Genomic DNA, 19,411 nt, shown 5'->3' with positions numbered 1-19,411 from the left:
GCCTTATATGGACAAATCATTTTTCCCACAACCCTATATGGGTGAGGAAGCCACTATAAATAGGTTAGTTGAGACACTTCCTAGAAAAAAGTTACAACTTATAACTTTGGAATAGGAAAAATACTTAGAAAATCCCTTCTAAATTCATTTTTTCGGTGATAGAGAAAGACAAGATTGTATTTGACTTATCATTACGATTGTGCTTATTGTTGTGATCATTTGTTGTTGTATCATGGGAGAATGACATCCAATGTAACTCAAAACATAAAGGAGAGGATAAATGTCTTTTGAGAAAACTATTCACACGAACAAACAATTTATTCTTCTATTTTAATTTTATATTCATTTTTATTTAATTATTATATTTCTTTTATTAACATTTTGTCTAACAAATATGCCTTAAATACTCCTAGATTTAGGCTTCAAGTCAAAATCCTTTCTAAACCTCTTTCAAGTACATGTCTTTAAAATGAGTGATATCTATTTCACTTTAAAGTTTATGATTTTATAGAAATATTTATTATCGCGATGAAGTGAAATATGAATGTTTTGATATCGATCTTATCGCAACACATGATTGATGAATGATGGTGTTCGGCTACCGTCGGCGGTCAGAAAGTGTAGTGGTAAAAAAGAAAAGTATTTAAAGGTTCGATAGCAAAATCGATATACCTAAAAAATTTAGTGTCTAAAACGACGTCGTTTTAGGCATTAGAACAACCGTACAAAATTAAGATAATGAAAAAACAATAAATTGATATGTGGCACAAAAGTCTCAGGAATCCATATACCTAAATATATAAATACAGAAAATAAAAAACAATAGTTTGATGTATATTAATAAATGATCACCAATTACACACTGCCTCTATTAAATTAAGATAATATTATTTTCGAAAATGAATATGACCTTTCATAACCTCACCGGTAACCCAACATCAGTGGTCAGTGGTCACACTTCATATGTTGATGCACTGCTGTAAACAAAACCGTTGTGGTTTGGTCAATATGACTCGGATGCTAAATTATTAATTACTCACTACTAATTTATTTATTTTCTAATAAATAACAAGAAATTATTAAATTATTAATTTACTAAATTTTACATATAATTAAAAGAACAAAGTACAAATTATGGTGACCTTAACAAGCAACAAGTCGAGTTGAGTAACAAATCTTTTTAACTAACAACAAATCAAATCGAGCAACAAGTTTTTATCGAGTACAAATAGAGCACTACTCAACTCGCGATGGACTTATTATTTCAAACCTATACGAATGTAACATAAATTTTGTGTTTATAATTCATATACAATATTAAATTTCATGTTATAGAATTAGATTTCAAGTATGATATGTATGGATAAAAATTGAGAAAATTCTATTTAAGAAAACAGAAAAATGAATAATTGGTTCAGTTATAAATGATGGAAACGTCTACGAAGTTAGGAGGATGATTACAAGTGAGCATAAGCCATATTGAAAACATGTTTCAAAAATAATTTCAAATGTGTTTGAATGAAATATTTTGCCCAATTTTGGACAGTTGGTCTTCGATTGTGTTCTAGTTCAATAATTTATTGAAGAAAGGAAAGTTCTACGTGCATGTAATTTTCATTTTCTCCTTAATATTTATTTCCCGTGCGGATTGCATTATTTGATTCCATTTTCAATTGAATAATCAAATATACTCTCTTTCTTGGCGTCTTTCCAACACTGGTTGTTTGGGGTTTTATTTTATGAATTAAACCCCCTTTATTGTTGTAATAATTCATTCTACTATTTCACCAGATATCAAAGGATATAAAATTATTCAATTATTAGTTTTATCATGAAAATTGGAACCCTAAGGCCTAACACGTTGATAAATTCTTATCGGAACCAAAATCCAAAATGAATATTTATTAAAAATCATAACATGAGTTGTTAGTTGAGCAATGAGAACACCTAATGATAACACACATTTGACCTTCTAACCATATTTGAACACTAATCATTTGCATGTATATAACTATATATACTCTCATCCATTTCCACACTTCCAAAACCAGAGGGAAAATTAAGAGAGATTGACACAACTCAAAACTGGATTTTGATTTCCACAGTGTGTGCTTTTCTTCATTTGTTTATTTAATTTCTCCACATCTTGCACAGAAAAAGGGAAAATCCCTGTTCCATTTGTTTTGAAAAGAATCGAAAAAAACATGGATGGTTTACAAAGAGCTGGAAATCCAAGCAAAAGAATAGGGATTAGCAGCATAGGGAGCAGTATAAGCAGAAGCAGCTGGATCGTGGAAGATGTATTTTCAGCTTCCAAGAACTCAAGCCGAAGTCGCAGAGTCGATGAAGACGAAGAAGCTTTAAAATGGGCTGCCATCGAGAGATTACCCACTTATGATCGCCTTAGAACCAGCGTCATGCAGTCGTTTGTGGATCATGAAATCATCGGGAAGAAGGTGGAACATCGACAAGTTGATGTTACAAAGCTTGACATGAATGACAGACAGAAATTCATGGACATGCTCTTTAAGGTTGCCGAGGAAGACAATGAAAAGTACTTGAAGAAGTTCAGAAACAGGATTGATAGGTAAGCGTTGAACATACGACACACTTATCTATATCTGATACTCATCGCCCCAGTAACATAATTAATCACCGATTTTCTTTCTGGTTCATCACAGGGTTGGTATCAAACTACCAACAGTAGAAGTGAGGTTTGAGCACTTGACCATTAAAGCTGATTGCTACATTGGAAGCAGAGCCCTTCCTTCCCTTACCAACGTTGCTAGAAACATTGCGGAATCGGCTCTCACCATGCTCGGAATCAAACTTGCAGAGACAACAAATCTCACCATTCTTAAAGATGTCTCTGGGATTGTTAAACCATCAAGGTAGCTATCTTGCTATGACCTCAGGCTTCTTTGTTTCCAAGGATTACTAATTGAATTTGGGATTTACAGGATGACACTCTTACTGGGGCCACCTTCTTCTGGGAAGACGACCCTTTTGCTGGCAGTGGCGGGAAAATTGGATGAAAGCTTAAGGGTTGAAGGAGATGTAACATACAATGGATACAGACTTAATGAATTTGTTCCTAAGAAAACGTCTGCATATATCAGTCAAAACGATGTTCATGTCGGAGAAATGACAGTTCAAGAAACCTTAGATTTCTCGGCAAGATGTCAGGGTGTCGGGACTCGATATGGTAACCAGAAATAAACCATTAATTTCATGCTTTGTTGAATATGATTTTTAACTGAAACTTTTGAAATGCCACTTCTTTTTTATTTGAAGATCTTATGAAAGAGCTTGCTAGAAGGGAAAAGAAATCAGGAATTTTCCCAGAAGCTGATGTCGACCTTTTCATGAAGGCAACTGCCATGGAAGGAGTTGAAAGCAGCCTCATCACTGACTACACTCTAAAAGTAAGATACCATTCATTCATAAATATTTGTTCAAAACCATTCATTCATAAATATTTGTTCAAACCTTAATCCATCAAACTGAACAACCCTTGAAAGGTCTACGATTAATCACTCGTCTAGTTGAAAAGTGCAGTCACCAACCAAACCATGGAAAAGTTTTCTGATTTTCTTTTATATTGAAATGGTCAGCTGTTGGGGCTTGACATATGCAAGGATACCATTGTTGGAGATGAGATGCACCGGGGAGTTTCTGGTGGACAAAAGAAAAGAGTAACAACAGGTTGATTATTTCTTAATCCCCCTTTTTCACATTCGTCTTCATATAATAATGTAAGGATTTGATTAATTATAGGGGAAATGATAGTTGGTCCAACCAAGACCCTTTTCATGGATGAAATATCAACCGGTCTCGACAGTTCCACAACATACCAGATTGTCAAGTGTTTGCAGCAGATTGTGCACTTAACCGAGGCTACAATCTTCGTGTCCCTTCTCCAACCGGCTCCCGAGACTTTCGATTTGTTCGATGACATCATCCTCTTGTCCGAAGGTCAAATTGTTTATCAGGGTCCACGTGAGCATATTGTTGAGTTCTTTGAGACTTGTGGCTTCAGATGTCCTGAAAGGAAAGGCACTGCTGACTTCTTACAAGAGGTAAAATGAAAACCGGAAAGGCAGTGTCCAGCTCTTCTTTTTCTTTTATGTAATTATCCGTGCCCGACACATGACACTGGTGAAATGGTTACAGGTTACTTCAAAGAAGGATCAAGAACAATATTGGGCAGATAGAAGCAAGCCATACAGATACATCACAGCGAGTGAATTTGTAAACAGGTTCAAGAGCTTCCATGTCGGAACGCAACTCCATAACGAGCTCTCTGTGCCTTTCGACAAGTCGAGAGGACACAAATCAGCATTGGCTTTCCAAAAATTCTCAGTCTCTAAAATGGAACTCCTTAAGGCCTGTTGGGACAAAGAATGGTTATTGATTAAGAGGAATTCGTTCCTTTACGTGTTCAAGACTGTTCAAATTATCATCATGGCAATCATTGCTTCGACAGTGTTTTTGCGGACTGAATTGAACACTAGGAACGAGCAAGATGGTGCAACCTATGTTGGTGCACTTATATTTGGAATGGCCATAAACATGTTTAATGGTCTGTCCGAGCTCTCCTTGATGATCAATAGGCTTCCAGTGTTCTACAAACAAAGGGATCTTCTATTCCACCCAGCCTGGACATACACTTTGCCCAGTTTCTTGCTCAGGGTTCCAATATCGATTCTTGAATCTGTTGTTTGGGTCGCTGTGACATATTACACTATCGGATTTGCACCTGAGGCTAGCAGGTATATCGAATTGCAGTAATATTTTAACATGTCACTCTACTAATCCTTCCAAGCAGTTCTTTTACATGAGCAACAAGTTAACACCCTTCAAACCTATTGCCAGGTTTTTCAAGCAGCTTCTGCTGGTGTTTCTGACACAACAAATGGCAGCCGGGCTCTTTAGACTCATCGCCGGGTTATGCAGAACAATGGTCATAGCTAATACTGGAGGGGCTCTTACGCTTCTCCTTGTGTTCTTGTTGGGAGGCTTCATTGTTCCAAAACGTAAGCATAAAATGATAAAAAAAAAAAAGGAAGATTATCACACTTCACCCTATTTATTAAGGTTTTAACTGATATGTGGTGTTTTATTTTGACAGGTGAAATTCCGAATTGGTGGGAATGGGCTTTCTGGGTTTCACCATTGAGTTATGGTTACAATGCCTTCACTGTGAATGAAATGTTCGACCCGAGGTGGATGAACAAACTGGTATGTTTCTTAGCTTTCTTGTTCAGTAAGATATTGGATGTTCTTATATTATGAAAAGACATACAATTTCATTAAAAAGAAGGTTAGTTACAAGCCGAAACTTTGTCTACGATGCAGGCTTCGGACAATGTCACGCCGTTGGGGGTACAACTGCTTAGGAACTATGATGTTCCAAATAATGAAAACTGGTATTGGATTGGAGCAGGTGTTCTTTTCGGTTTCACGGTTCTCTTCAATGTTCTCTTCACATTCGCCCTCACGTACCTAAACCGTAAGTTTCAACACTCCATTGGACTAATGTGTTCTTCTAGCATATCAGTCTCTTCCTCTGGGTAACTAATCTTCTGCATTTTCTTGGTTGGTGTATAATAGCCATTGGAAGACGCAAGCTGTAATTTCCGAGGAAACTGCAGAAGAACTAGAGGCTAACTATGAAGGTATTGAGGGAGAACCAAGGTTAATGAGACCTGAATCGAGCAAAGATTCATTCCCACGAGCACTCTCAACTGCAGATTCACTTATTTCAAGTAAGAAACTTAACAAAATGGTTTGTTTCTATAAAGTTTACTCTTTTAACTATCAAGATATTAATAGTATTAAATGAAATCTTTTAGAAGAGATAGAAATCCAAAGAATGAGCAGTCGGACCAATCCCAATGGAATGAGACAGAATGATTCTTCACTTGATGTAGCCATCGGTGTTGCTCCCAAGAGAGGAATGGTTCTTCCTTTCACTCCTCTTGCAATGTCCTTCGACACTGTCAATTACTATGTAGAAATGCCACCGGTAACATCCCATTTTCCACTCTCGCATTTCGACACAGACCTTATGGTTGTTACCATAGAGCATGGTTTGAAAATAAAGTATTTGAACAGGAAATGAAAGCACAAGGAGTTGCAGAAGACAGATTACAGCTACTTCGAGGAGTAACCAGTACGTTTAGGCCAGAGTATTGACTGCATTGATGGGAGTCAGTGGAGCTGGAAAGACAACATTGATGGATGTTTTAGCAGGAAGAAAACCGGTGGATATATCGAGGGTGATATAAGAATATCCGGTTTCCCCAAGGTACAAGAGACCTTTGCTAGAATTTCTGGATACTGCGAACAAAATGATATTCACTCACCTCAAGTTACTGTCAAAGAATCCTTGATTTACTCGGCTTTCCTACGGCTACCGAAAGAAGTCAGCAATGAAGAAAAGATGGTAAGAACACTGATTTGTGTTATTTTCAATGACATAAAGCGTTGTTTAATTCAGGTTCTAAATATTATTTGATCTTCTTTTTAGACTTTTGTGGATCAAGTGATGGAACTGGTCGAACTCGACAACCTTAAAGATGCTATAGTAGGGCTGCCAGGAGTCACAGGGTTGTCGACCGAACAAAGGAAAAGGTTAACAATTGCAGTGGAACTTGTTGCTAATCCCTCAATCATTTTCATGGATGAACCAACATCCGGCCTCGATGCAAGGGCGGCCGCCATTGTCATGAGGACTGTTAGAAACACGGTGGATACTGGACGAACAGTTGTCTGCACTATTCATCAGCCTAGTATCGATATCTTCGAAGCCTTTGATGAGTTACTACTGATGAAAAGAGGAGGTCAGGTGATTTACTCTGGACCGTTGGGACGAAATTCTCATAAGATTATCGAATATTTCGAGGTATGTAACTATAACAAGATTTCTCGTATCTATTTCACTAATTCGAAGAGGCTAAAAAGAAATCATCATCATTTCATTCCCCTCTTGTTCACCATTGCAGGCAATCCCTGGAGTTCCCAAAATTAAAGACAAATACAATCCAGCTACATGGATGCTAGAAGTGAGCTCTATAGCAGCTGAAGCTCGACTCGGAATTGACTTTGCTGAACACTATAAATCTTCATCCTTATACGAGTATGTCCAGACATAAGGAATTTCAATTGTTTACCATTCACTTACTTTTGTTGCCTTGAGCTAATATATATAAATGTATGTAAACAGGAGAAACAAGGCCTTAGTAATGGAGTTAAGCACACCGCCTGCAGGAGCTAAAGACCTTTATTTTGCCTCTCAGTACTCACAATCCTCATGGGGTCAATTCAATCATGCCTTTGGAAACAATGGTGGACTTATTGGAGAAGTCCAGACTATAACCTTGTTAGATACTTCTTCACTTTAGTTTCGGCCCTCATGGTCGGAACTGTATTTTGGCAGGTCGGCACTAAAAGGTCAGTACCGATTTTCAACTTACAAAGTTCATGTTATTTTTCATGCCTGCAACATTATCAAATGTTTGACAATAGGCTTACATTTTTCTTTCTCTTTGTTCCATGGTTCAGGGATACCACAACCGATCTCATGATGATAATTGGGGCAATGTATGCTGCAGTCATGTTCGTTGGAATTGCTAACAGCTCAACAGTACAGCCGATTGTAGCCACCGAAAGAACAGTGTTTTATCGCGAACGAGCAGCTGGGATGTATTCTGCATTACCATATGCCATGGCGCAGGTGCGTGAAAACAGGTTTACTGCACTCATTCATTGCACTTGCATTCTTTAATCTCGAAATTAACTGCTGCTTAATTGCAGGTTTCATGTGAAGTGCCATACGTATTATTCCAGACATCATATTATACGCTTATAGTGTATGCTATGGTTGGATTTGAATGGACTGCAGCAAAGTTCTTTTGGTTCTTCTTTGTCAACTTCTTCTCCTTCCTTTACTTCACTTACTATGGAATGATGACAGTTTCCATCACACCCAACCATCAAATAGCAGCTGTGTTCGCTGCCGCCTTCTACTCTCTCTTTAATCTTTTCTCTGGCTTCTTCATTCCAAGACCGGTGAGTTTACTTGTTTCACAAGCAATCATTGAGTTTTAACAATGATCATAAAAACTGATACAAATTCATTACCTTCAGAGAATTCCCAAGTGGTGGATCTGGTATTACTGGATTTGTCCCATGGCATGGACAGTTTACGGACTCATTCTGTCCCAATACGGAGATATTGAAGACACCATCAAAGCACCTGGTATCGTGCCCGATCCCTCTGTTAAATCGTATATTAAAGATCAATATGGCTATGAGTCGAACTTCATGGGGCCGATTGCCGGAGTTCTGATCGGTTTTGCAGCCTTTTTTGCCTTCATGTTTGCCTACTGCATAAAGAGACTCAACTTCCAGACCAGATAATTTTCAAGTTCTAAACTTCCACGTCACATAATTTTGAGCTTCTATAATTTATAAATTATTATTTTATCCTCTATGTTTGCGTTCGAGTTATTATTCTCAACAATGTAATTTTAAATTTTAAATTTTAAACTTGAAACTTTTTTTAAGAGTGTATGGTATCTTTTCATTCTTTACACACTGCAATTGTTAATAAATAAAAGCTTAGTCGTTGGAATGATTGGATTAGTGTCAATGTTTTGGGAAGTTGGCTAATTCAGGTTAGTTCGAGATGATATTTTTTAAGGTCTTTGTTTACGTTCCAATGCTTGAGCCTTGTTCATTGCAACTCCAAGATTTCCGGCTATTGCATCTTAATATCGATTCTATGTTCCTCTACCAATCCAGTAGTAAAGAGATTTACTTGTCGCGGCTTAAGATCAAAAGTTTAGCTTAAGAAATCGAATAATGACCAACTTAACTATGTTGGAAGCGTAGATAAGCTCACGATAATTTATAACTCGAACTTTTTATTGATACAAAACAAAATATGTTACAATGACACTACCTCAATATTACAATACTAACTACGGCTAGTTTACAAACTCACAAATATAGCTTTGCTAAGCTCTCTAAGTTTTCTCTAATTTTTCCTCACTTCTCACTCGTATTTTTCTTCCACTCACTCACACTCTCTTTGCTACAAATTACACATATATATATAGGAAAAACTAAACCGACTTAGAAACTCTAGTTGCTTCTCAATTTTTCCCTACCATCTCATTTTCTCTTGTCGTGATTTGCTCCATGCCGTGTAAATTCAATTTTGCAATCTAGCTTTGCATGTGCTGCCAAGCTGCCTTCTATGTGATAATATTTTTTATTGTTGCCATGCTTTGTTGCTGCCACATTTCAACTAATTGAAAAATATATTTGCCGACATTGAGTTTGAATTCCTAACACTCCCCCTCAAACTCGACTTTCCATTCTGAGCTTTTCTTTGAGTTTGTTGAATATATCTACTCTCAATGGTTTTGTGAAAATATCTGCTAGTTGATCTTCAGTTCTGCAATAAATTGGCTCCACATTTTTGTTCTTCACCTGCTCTCGTATAAAGTGATACTTTGTATCAATATGCTTGCTTCGGCTATGAGAGACTGGATTCTTGGCAAGAGAAATTGCAGACTTGTTGTCGACATAAATTGTAAACGGTTCTTCTTGTGCCAAATTTAGCTCGTTCAAAATATTCTTTAACCACGTTGCTTGGCAAGTGCACACTATTGCGGCTATGTATTCTGCTTCACATGTTGAAAGAGTTATCGTTTGTTGCTTCTTTGATGACCATGAAAATGCTACAGAGACACTATGAAATAGATATCCAGTCGTGCTTTTCCGATCTTCTAAGTCTCCCTCATAATCACTATCAGAATAACCAACCAGCTTTGAATTTTCTGAATGCGTGTAGAACAAACCATGATATGTTGTACCTTTGACATATCTAAGGATTCTTTTTGTTTCAATCCAATGATCTTGTTTCGGATTCTCCATGAATCTGCTTACTAATCCCACAGCGTATGTTATGTCTGATCGTGTGATAGTCAGATACCTTAGACTTCCAACGATGCTTTTAAACAACGTCGGATTCACTTGCTCTCTTGTTGAATTCACACTTAATTTGATTCCTGGTTCTGCTGGAGTAGCTACCGGCTTGCAATCTTTCATTCTGAATTTTCTTAAAATTTCTTCTGCATACTTCTTTTGTGATATAAATATTCCTTCTTGCATTTGCTTCACTTCAACTCCAAGGAAGTATGACATTTCTCCAATATCTATCATTTCAAATTCTTTAGTCATAGCTTTCTTAAAATCATTGAACATACATGGATTATTTACTGTGAAAATCATGTCGTCCACACATAAGCACACGATCATGATATCACTGTCTTCATTTTTCTTTGTGTATAAGGCATGCTCGTATGGACTCTTCATGAACCTATTTCTCTGGAAATATTCATTAATTCTCGTGTTCCATGCTCTCAGGGCTTGCTTCAGACCATATAGAGCTTTCTTCAATCGATAAACTTTGTCTTCATGTCCCTTTTTAATGTATTCAGGTGGTTGCTCAATATAAACTTCTTCTTCTAGCCATTTAGAAATGTCGACTTCACATCCATCTGGTAAATTTTCCATCCTTTTTGTGTTGCGACTGCTGTGAGAAGTCTGATGGTTTCGATCCTTGCTACTGGAGCAAATATTTCATCATAGTCTATTTCTTGTCTTTGCTTATAGCCTTTGACAACTAGCCTCACTTTGTGTTTCTCGACCTTTCCTTCTTTATTGGTCTTAGTCTTGTAAACCCATTTTACTCCAATTGGGTTATGACCTTCTGGTTGTCTTGTTAGCTCTCATGTATCATTTCTTTTTATTGATGCAATTTATTCATCCATTGCATTCCTCCATTTGTCATCTTCAATCGCTTATTCGTATGTTATTGGATCACTATTCACAAGTAAGCAGAAAAGTGAAACATTATTTAGTTCATAATCGTTGTACCTTTCTGGCATTCTTCTCTCTCTTGTGGATCTTCGAACTTCTGTGAGAGGTGTTTCAGAATCTTCTATTATGTTGTTGGCATCTCTGCTGCTGCTTGACAACGATGATAGATTTTCTTTATCTTCATTAAAAAATGGTCCTTCGACTTTCTTTTCCTCTTTACTCCACCTCTAATAGTCTGCTTCATCGAACTCGACATCTCATGAAATTATTACCTTCTTGGTAAGAGGATTATATAATCTATAAGCTTTGCTTCTTTCATCATATCCAATGAAAATACATTTTTTCTCCTCTGTCATCAAGCTTCTTTCTGGTCTGTTCAGGAACGTGTGCATATGCGATGCATCCAAAAATCTTGAGGTGTCCAACTCCTGGTTTCTGTCCACTCTATGCTTCGTTTGGCGTCATATACTTCACACTTTTTGTTGGACATCTGTTCAATAGGTAAACTGCACATCGAACTACTTCAGCCCATAAATTTCTTGGTAGTTGCTTACCTTTTATCATGCTTCTTGCCATGTCCACGGTTGTGCGGTTCTTCCTTTCTGCAACTCCATTTTGTTGTGGCATGTATCTGGATGTCAGCTGATAGATGATGTCATGCTCTTTGTAGAATTCTTCAAATAACTTTGATATATCTTCACCTCCTCTATCTGATCTGAGTATCTTCAAATATTGACCGCTTTGTTTTTCCGCCATTGCTTTGAATTCTTTCAATTTTTCCAGCGCTTCTGACTTTTCTTTCAAGATATAAATCCAACATTTTCTACTAAATGAAAGTTAGGTAGTACATGTTACCTCCAAGAGATGGTATGTCAAAAGAACCGGCTATATGTGTGTGTATTATCTCCAGCGGTCTTCGGGCACGCCAGGATCTACCAACTTCAAAGCTTTGTCTATGTTGTTTTCCTTTGATACAAACCTCACATAATTGATTTGGAGGGTTGATCTCTGGTAGTCCTTTCACCATGCTTGTTTTTTATAACAGCTTCAAACCAGAAAATCCAAGATGTCAATATCTTAAATGCCACAGCCATGAATCATCTTTGATCGCGGTCTTCATGCACTTGACTTCTCCCGACTCGATATCAATTGTAAAAAGACGATTTCGAGTCATATCGACTTGGGCTATCAATTCTCCTTCTTTATTTTTGATGGCAAGCGAGCGGTTCTTCATCTGCACATCATATCATTTTTCCAGGAGTTGACCAAGACTGATGATATTGTTTTTCACAGCAGGTACATAATAAACATCTGAAATATATTTCTTTTCTCCATTTTTCTGAGTAATCATGACTTCGTATTTTCCTTTTAATTCTGGGTGTGAGTCATCTCCGAAAGTTACTCGCCCATGGACTGTTTCATCTAATTTCACAAACAGTTCCCTTTGACCACACATATGGCTACTGGCACAATTATCAAGATACCAAATATTTTTCTTTAATTCTTCATTTCCTTTATAAGTGAGAAATACATGAGATTTTTTAATTTTTTTCTTCTTCAGCTGCTGCTACGTTATTTCTTTCTTCTTGTTTAGGAGCAGATCTACAGTCATAACTATAATGACCATACTTATTGCAATTATAACATTGTATATGGAATTTATTTCCTTGTTGATATTTGTCTCTACCTCGGCCTCTGAATCATCTTCCATGACATGATATTGGATTGTTTTCACTCATTTGATCGGTGTTATATGATCGACCACCACGTCCACGAGTTCCTCGTCCTCCTCTGTATCTTCCACGATAACCGCCACGATTTCCTTGACCTTGTGTGTAGCTGCTGCTAGCTTCTCCTTCGTTGACATTCATCTTGCTTTGTAGAGTTTGCTCCAAATTTTCAGAATCTTCATTTTGTTTTATTTTCTGCTCATGGGCTTGAAGTGAACCCACAAGCTCATCAATCGATATTTGGGATAAATCTTTCGATTCTTCAATTGTCACCACCACGTAATCAAATTTTCTTGTTAATAACCACAATTTTTTTTCCATCACTCTAACATCGTCGAGTGATTCACCATTTCTTTTCATTTCATTCACGATCGCTTTCCCACGGTTAATATAATCATCGATGGTTTCTTTATTTTTCATTTTTAACATCTCAAACTTAGCTCTGAGAGTTTGTAAGCGTACATTCTTTGCTTTTTCGGCACCTTGTAGAGATTTTTGCAGAATTTCTCACGCTTATTTTGCGGTATTCGCATCAGAAATTTTTTCAAAGGTAGATTCGTCTACTCCTTGAAAAATAAAGAACAATGCTCTTTTATATTTTCTCTGGGATTCCTTCATTGGTCAGGGCTGCTTCTGCTACTGCATTTTTAGGCTCGGTGTAACCATCCTCGATGATATCCCAACAATCTTGGGAGCCTAGTAACGTCTTCATTTGAATGCTCCAATTGCCATAATTTGTCTTTATCAATCTCGAGATTTGAGGTTGAATCATGTTGGCCATATTCTTCACCATGTTGAACTCGAACCAAGCTCTGAGGCCACTTGTTATAAGCGTAGATGGGCTCACGATAATTTATAACTCGAACTTTTTATTGATACGAAACAAAATATGTTACAATAACACTACCTCAATATTACAATACTAATTACGACTAGTTTACAAAATCACAAACATAACTTTACTAAGCTCTCTAAATTTTCTCTAATTTTTCCTCACTTCTCACTCGTATTTTTCTTCCACTCACTCGCACTCCCTTTGCTACAAATTACACACACACACACATATATATATATATATATATATATATATATAGGAAAAACTAAACCGACTTAAAAACTCTAATTGTTTCTCAATTTTTCCCTACCGTCTCATTTTCTCTTGTCGTGATTTACTCCATGCCGTGTAAATTCAATTTTGCAATCTAACTTTGTATGTGCTGTCAAGTTGCATGTGATAATATTTTTTATTGTTGTTATGCTTTATTGTTGCGACGTTTTAACTAATTGAAAAATATCTTTACCGACATTGAGTTTGAATTCCTAACAATAGACAATATGCAGAAAGAGAAAAAAATCAGATTTGAGATATGATTTATGAATCAATTGATGAAAGGCCGTGGCTGCCATATGCGGGCATAAATAGGCATAGACTCCATCATCTTCTGAAATCGTCCCGCTTCTCCCTCTCCGCCTTTCTCTGTCTATATCTCTATTTTAGTTCATCTATCTGGTTCCTCCTCCTTTCACTACGGTACGGTTCGGTTCTTCTCCTCCTCTCATTTCTCTCATTCACTCATAAGTACTGTTTCCCTTCATTCAAACTCTTCTTTCACTCCTTTTTCAACGCTCCTATTCATGTTTCCTGTATGGGTTTTCTTTAAAATGTTTTAAAATTCTCTCAAAGTTCTTAAAAATTGGCCTTCCCTTGTCTAAAGTTTAATCTTTTTTATTAAGATTTACTGGTAAGTGCCATATATTCTACTTTTCCTGGTGATTTCTTTTTGGGTTCTCATCGATATGACTTGAACTCCTCATTATTTTACGTGGATTATTCTGTTACATTACAAAACAAAACAAAAATGTGCCGTTTTTATTTAGATTTTTTTTTGTAAGTGTTAGTATTTCAACTAGACCGGTTCAATGCTAAAGTGTAGAAGAAAGTGTAAGCCTTGATCAGGTCTGTCAATTATTTATCCAACTTTTTTATTCGACTTTCTTTCTCGGTATTTATTACTAATATTCTAATTTTAACTTGTTTGTGAAACTATTGAGGAATCTTTGTTTTTTAGTGTGATCTATTACTTAGCTTTATCATTTGATCATTTTTTTTGGCTTTATCTTTTATAATATGTCTTTATGAAATCAATTTAATAGATCCAATCATTTGAGATTTTGGATTTTATAGTCTAGTGTTTAATCGTTGGTTTCTGCTATAGATATAAAGGGAAGCGAGCAGTCTTCTTCCGGTTTCCAGCGTATTGTTATCTTTCAGGCACAGATGATCTAGTAATCTAGATGTCCTTAAGTGTGTGTGTGTGTGTGTGTGTGTGTGTTATAGAGAGAGAGGGAGAGAGAGCGGATATATATATATATATAAATGTATATGTATGCATGTACACACACACTAGATCACATGTACCAACCGAGATCTTGAATTTAAGTGCAAATTTGCTTTTTCATTGAATACTGCAATATTGTTTTCAGTTAATCAAACTTAGGACTATGTTGAGTTTGGTCTTGCCAATGTTTTGCATTCATATTCACACCTTTTGGGCATTTAGTCTTATGCTAGACAATTATATGATTTCTTTTAGCTCAAAACTTCTAAAATATTTTCATATGAACTTTTCATCCCTGTCCATGCTGAATTGCATATGTATCATGGATCTTAGCTTTGATTCCAATGATTTCCAGTTTAGGAGTATAAAATACTTAAAAGTTGTGTTATCCTTTATGTATGATTTTTTATCATAAAGATGATCTTTGTCAAATTTTTTTATTTGGTTCAGAAAATGGCTTCTCACATTGTTGGATATCCTCGCATGGGACCCAAGAGAGAGCTTAAATTTGCTTTGGAATCTTTCTGGGATAAGAAGATCAGTGCTGATGATTTGAAAAAAGTTGCAGCTGATCTCAGGTCATCCATCTGGAAACAGATGTCTGCTGCTGGGATCAAGTACATTCCCAGCAACACTTTCTCTTACTATGATCAGGTTCTTGATACCACATCGATGCTTGGAGCTGTTCCACCTAGATATGGCTGGAGTGGTGGTGAGATCGGATTTGACACTTACTTCTCCATGGCTAGAGGAAATGCCTCTGTACCTGCCATGGAAATGACCAAGTGGTTTGACACCAATTAGTAAGTTTCCATTCTTGGTGGTACGTTTTGGTTTTGTTGTTCTTGCCGAGTTTTCTGACGCTAATGCTTTTATTGTGTTGTGTGTGTTATGTTCAATGTTGTTTCAGCCACTTCATCGTTCCTGAACTTGGACCTGATATTAAATTCTCTTATGCATCTCACAAGGCGGTGGATGAGTTCAAGGAAGCTAAAGCGGTATGCTTTGGCTCTAGTTTGTATGTGTGTGTGTTGTGTGATGGAACAGGAGGATTTATAAGTTCTTGTAATTGCATGAAAATGTATGATGGTCTGAATTTGGGATAGCTTCAAGGATTTAGACAATTGATAAACATCTTTTAGCATAAGTTATTCAATGACAGAACATATAGTTAGCTGGGTCAGGGTTCTGGGAATGGTTTAATGTTTGTCCTTCTGGTGTCTGAGATTTTGTGCAATAGTTTGTTGCTCTCTAGTATTCTATTTTTATATGATCCTTTTATTGAGAATTCCTTGAGTGGAACTCGGAATACTCATAAGATCCAACTTGATTATTGTGCCCCACTTGTATCCCATTTTTCATATTTCTTATTTGATGTTTCTCTTATTGTGTAACTTAGATGCTGATTTTCTGTACCACGTGCAGCTTGGAGTCAACACCGTCCCTGTCCTCATTGGCCCTGTCTCATACTTGTTGCTGTCTAAACCCGCAAGGGTGTTGAGAAGACCTTTTCTCTCTCTCTCCTCCCAAAAATCATCCCTGTCTACAAGTAAGAGTTGGTTCTTTGTCTTCTAGTTATTTTTACATGTTTAAATGCATTAATTTGCGTATTATGACATTGACTATCTCTGCAGGGAAGTTATATCCGAGCTTAAGGTAGCTGGTGCTTCCTGGATTCAGTTCGATGAACCCACTCTTGTCTTGGATCTTGAGTCTCACCAATTGGAAGCATTTACTGCTGCTTATGCTGATCTGGAATTGACTCTTTCTGGCTTGAATGTTATTATCGAAACTTACTTTGCTGATCTTACTCCTGAAGCATACAAGATCCTCACCGGATTGAAGGGTGTCACTGCTTATGGTTTGGATTTGGTTCGTGGAACACAGACTATTGAATTGGTCAAGAAGGATTTCTCTAAGGGAAAATACCTCTTTGCTGGAGTTGTTGACGGAAGGAACATTTGGGCCAATGATCTTGCTTCTTCTCTTAGCACCTTGCAGGCTCTTGAGGCTGTTGTTGGCGAAGGTATTCAACTTTCGTTTGTTTTTTATGGCCTGTGCATGAACTATGAAGAGTATTACAGTATTGGTATTTATTATAGACTAATATCATTGAATTAATTTTCCAATGTGCAGACAGCCTTGTAGTGTCCACCTCCTGCTCGCTTCTCCACACTGCCGTCGATTTAGTAAATGAAACTAATCTGATGATGAAATCAAATCCTGGCTTGCATTCGCTGCCCAAAAAGTTGTTGAAGTCAATGCACTTGCTAAGGCATTGGCTGGTCAGAAGGATGAGGTACATCTTAATTTGCTAGTTTTCTAAGAACTAGGATAGTATCTCTCGATGGACCTTAAACCGTCAGGCTTGGTATTTTGGTTTTTGGTGCTTGGTGTTTTCTCGATTAACTCACAGGTCATTCATCTACTTTTAGGCTTTCTTCTCTTCCAATGCTACTGCTCAGGCTTCGAGGAAGTCCTCTCCTAGAGTAACCAATGAGGCTGTTCAAAAGGCTGTAAGTGTTTTGACAAAACTAAAAACTCCTAGGTTTCCGAAGTGATTGCTCTGGGGTAATATCTTTTTCCATAAAGCTCTTTCTTTGCTTATAGTGTTTTACGGTGCTTGCATTTCCAGGCTGCTGCTTTGAAGGGCTCTGATCACCGTCGTGCAACAAATGTTAGTGCTAGACTTGATGCGCAGCAGAAAAATCTTAACCTACCAATCCTCCCTACCACGACCATTGGATCCTTCCCTCAAACTGTGGAACTCAGGAAAGTTCGTCGTGAATTCAAGGCTAACAAGTGAGTTAATCCGGAAATTTACCTGCTACCGTTCTTATAAATGTCAATGTTACCATTTTTATTACTAGTTCTTTCATCCCCCTTCAGGATCTCAGAGGATGAGTACGTTAAAGCCATGAAGGAGGAAATTAAGAAGGTTGTTGACCTTCAAGAACAACTGGACATTGATGTCCTAGTTCATGGAGCCTGAGGTAAGTATTTCTTTTTGGTTTGCCCTTTCGCAGTAAACAGGAGATACAATTTGGGTTAGTTGTTGGCAAGTTTCCTAACTATTGTCTTCATGTAGAGAAACGATGGTTGAGTACTTTGGCGAGCAGTTGTCTGGTTTTGCTTTTACTGTTAATGGGTGGGTGCAGTCTTATGGATCCCGTTGTGTCAAGCCACCCATCATCTATGGTGATGTTAGCCGCCCCAAGCCAATGACTGTTTTCTGGTCATCTGCGGCTCAAAGCATGACTAAACGCCCAATGAAGGGAATGCTTACTGGTCCTGTTACCATTCTCAACTGGTCCTTTGTAAGAAATGATCAGCCCAGGTATGCACGACATGAGAAATCCAAATTGGCGAAAATGACGACAAGTATCGTATTTCTACCAGGTTATACTTTGCAACACAATTATCGTTTTACTATTGCCTATCTTTCAGATTCGAAACTTGCTATCAGATTGCCTTGGCCATCAAGGACGAAGTCGAGGATCTCGAGAAGGCCAGTATCAATGTTATCCAAATCGATGAGGCTGCTTTGAGAGAAGGGTTGCCGCTTAGGAAGTCCGAGCACTGCTTCTACTTGAAATGGGCTGTCCACTCCTTTAGGATCACCAACTGTGGTGTCAAGGATACCACCCAGGTTCATATATAAATTCAGTCTTATCTCGAAAACATTGTATTCTTGTTCTCCCAGTGATTGCTGAATTCTCAAAAAATCCAACAGATCCACACCCACATGTGCTACTCCAACTTCAACGATATCATCCACTCAATTATCGACATGGATGCCGATGTCATCACCATCGAGAACTCGCGTTCAGATGAGAAGCTCCTTTCAGTATTCCGCGAAGGAGTGAAGTATGGTGCTGGAATCGGCCCTGGTGTCTACGATATCCACTCTCCTAGAATACCATCGACCGAAGAGATTGCCGACAGAATTAACAAGATGCTGGCGGTGCTCGAGACCAACATCTTGTGGGTTAACCCCGACTGCGGGCTGAAAACTCGCAAGTACGACGAGGTGAAACCGGCACTGAACAACATGGTTGCTGCTGCCAAGCAGCTCCGCACTAAACTTGCCAGTGCCAAGTGAGAGCCGCTTGGATGGATCCAAGAAGAGGGAGCAGAAGGAGAATGAAAGGAAGTTTTATTTTGTAATAATCATATCAATAACTGTGTTTTTTGATGAAATTTTGTTAGACCGGTTGATTTCCATGTTTTTGTTTACCAGAGTTATTTTTGCATGCACAAGTCAGCTATAATTTATTATTATTTTTAATAATAAAAATAATATTTATTCAATTTGAATTATAAAATATAAATATTTATATAAAATTATAGTTTATTCATACTCATATAAGGCTTATAAAGGTGATTACTTGGATTACTTGACATATATATAATGAATCATAATTCAAAGAAATTTATAATTGAATC

The 19,411-nt window shown here is 37.3% G+C and overlaps 2 pseudogenes; both read left to right on the top strand.

Moving 5' to 3' along the window:
• Nucleotides 1–1,346: 1,346 nt before the first annotated feature.
• LOC120162677 lies at nt 1,347–19,189 on the top strand (annotated as a pseudogene).
• On the top strand, nt 2,202–8,424 carry LOC120162675 (annotated as a pseudogene).
• Nucleotides 19,190–19,411: the final 222 nt, after the last annotated feature.

The sequence above is a fragment of the Hibiscus syriacus genome, unplaced genomic scaffold (assembly GCF_006381635.1).
Source record: "Hibiscus syriacus cultivar Baekdansim isolate YM2019G1 unplaced genomic scaffold, ASM638163v2 tig00111403_pilon, whole genome shotgun sequence".
In the NCBI taxonomy this organism is placed as follows: Eukaryota; Viridiplantae; Streptophyta; class Magnoliopsida; order Malvales; family Malvaceae; genus Hibiscus; species Hibiscus syriacus.
The sequence above is the reverse complement of the archived record's forward strand: the minus strand, read 5'-3'. Positions and strand labels throughout refer to the sequence as shown.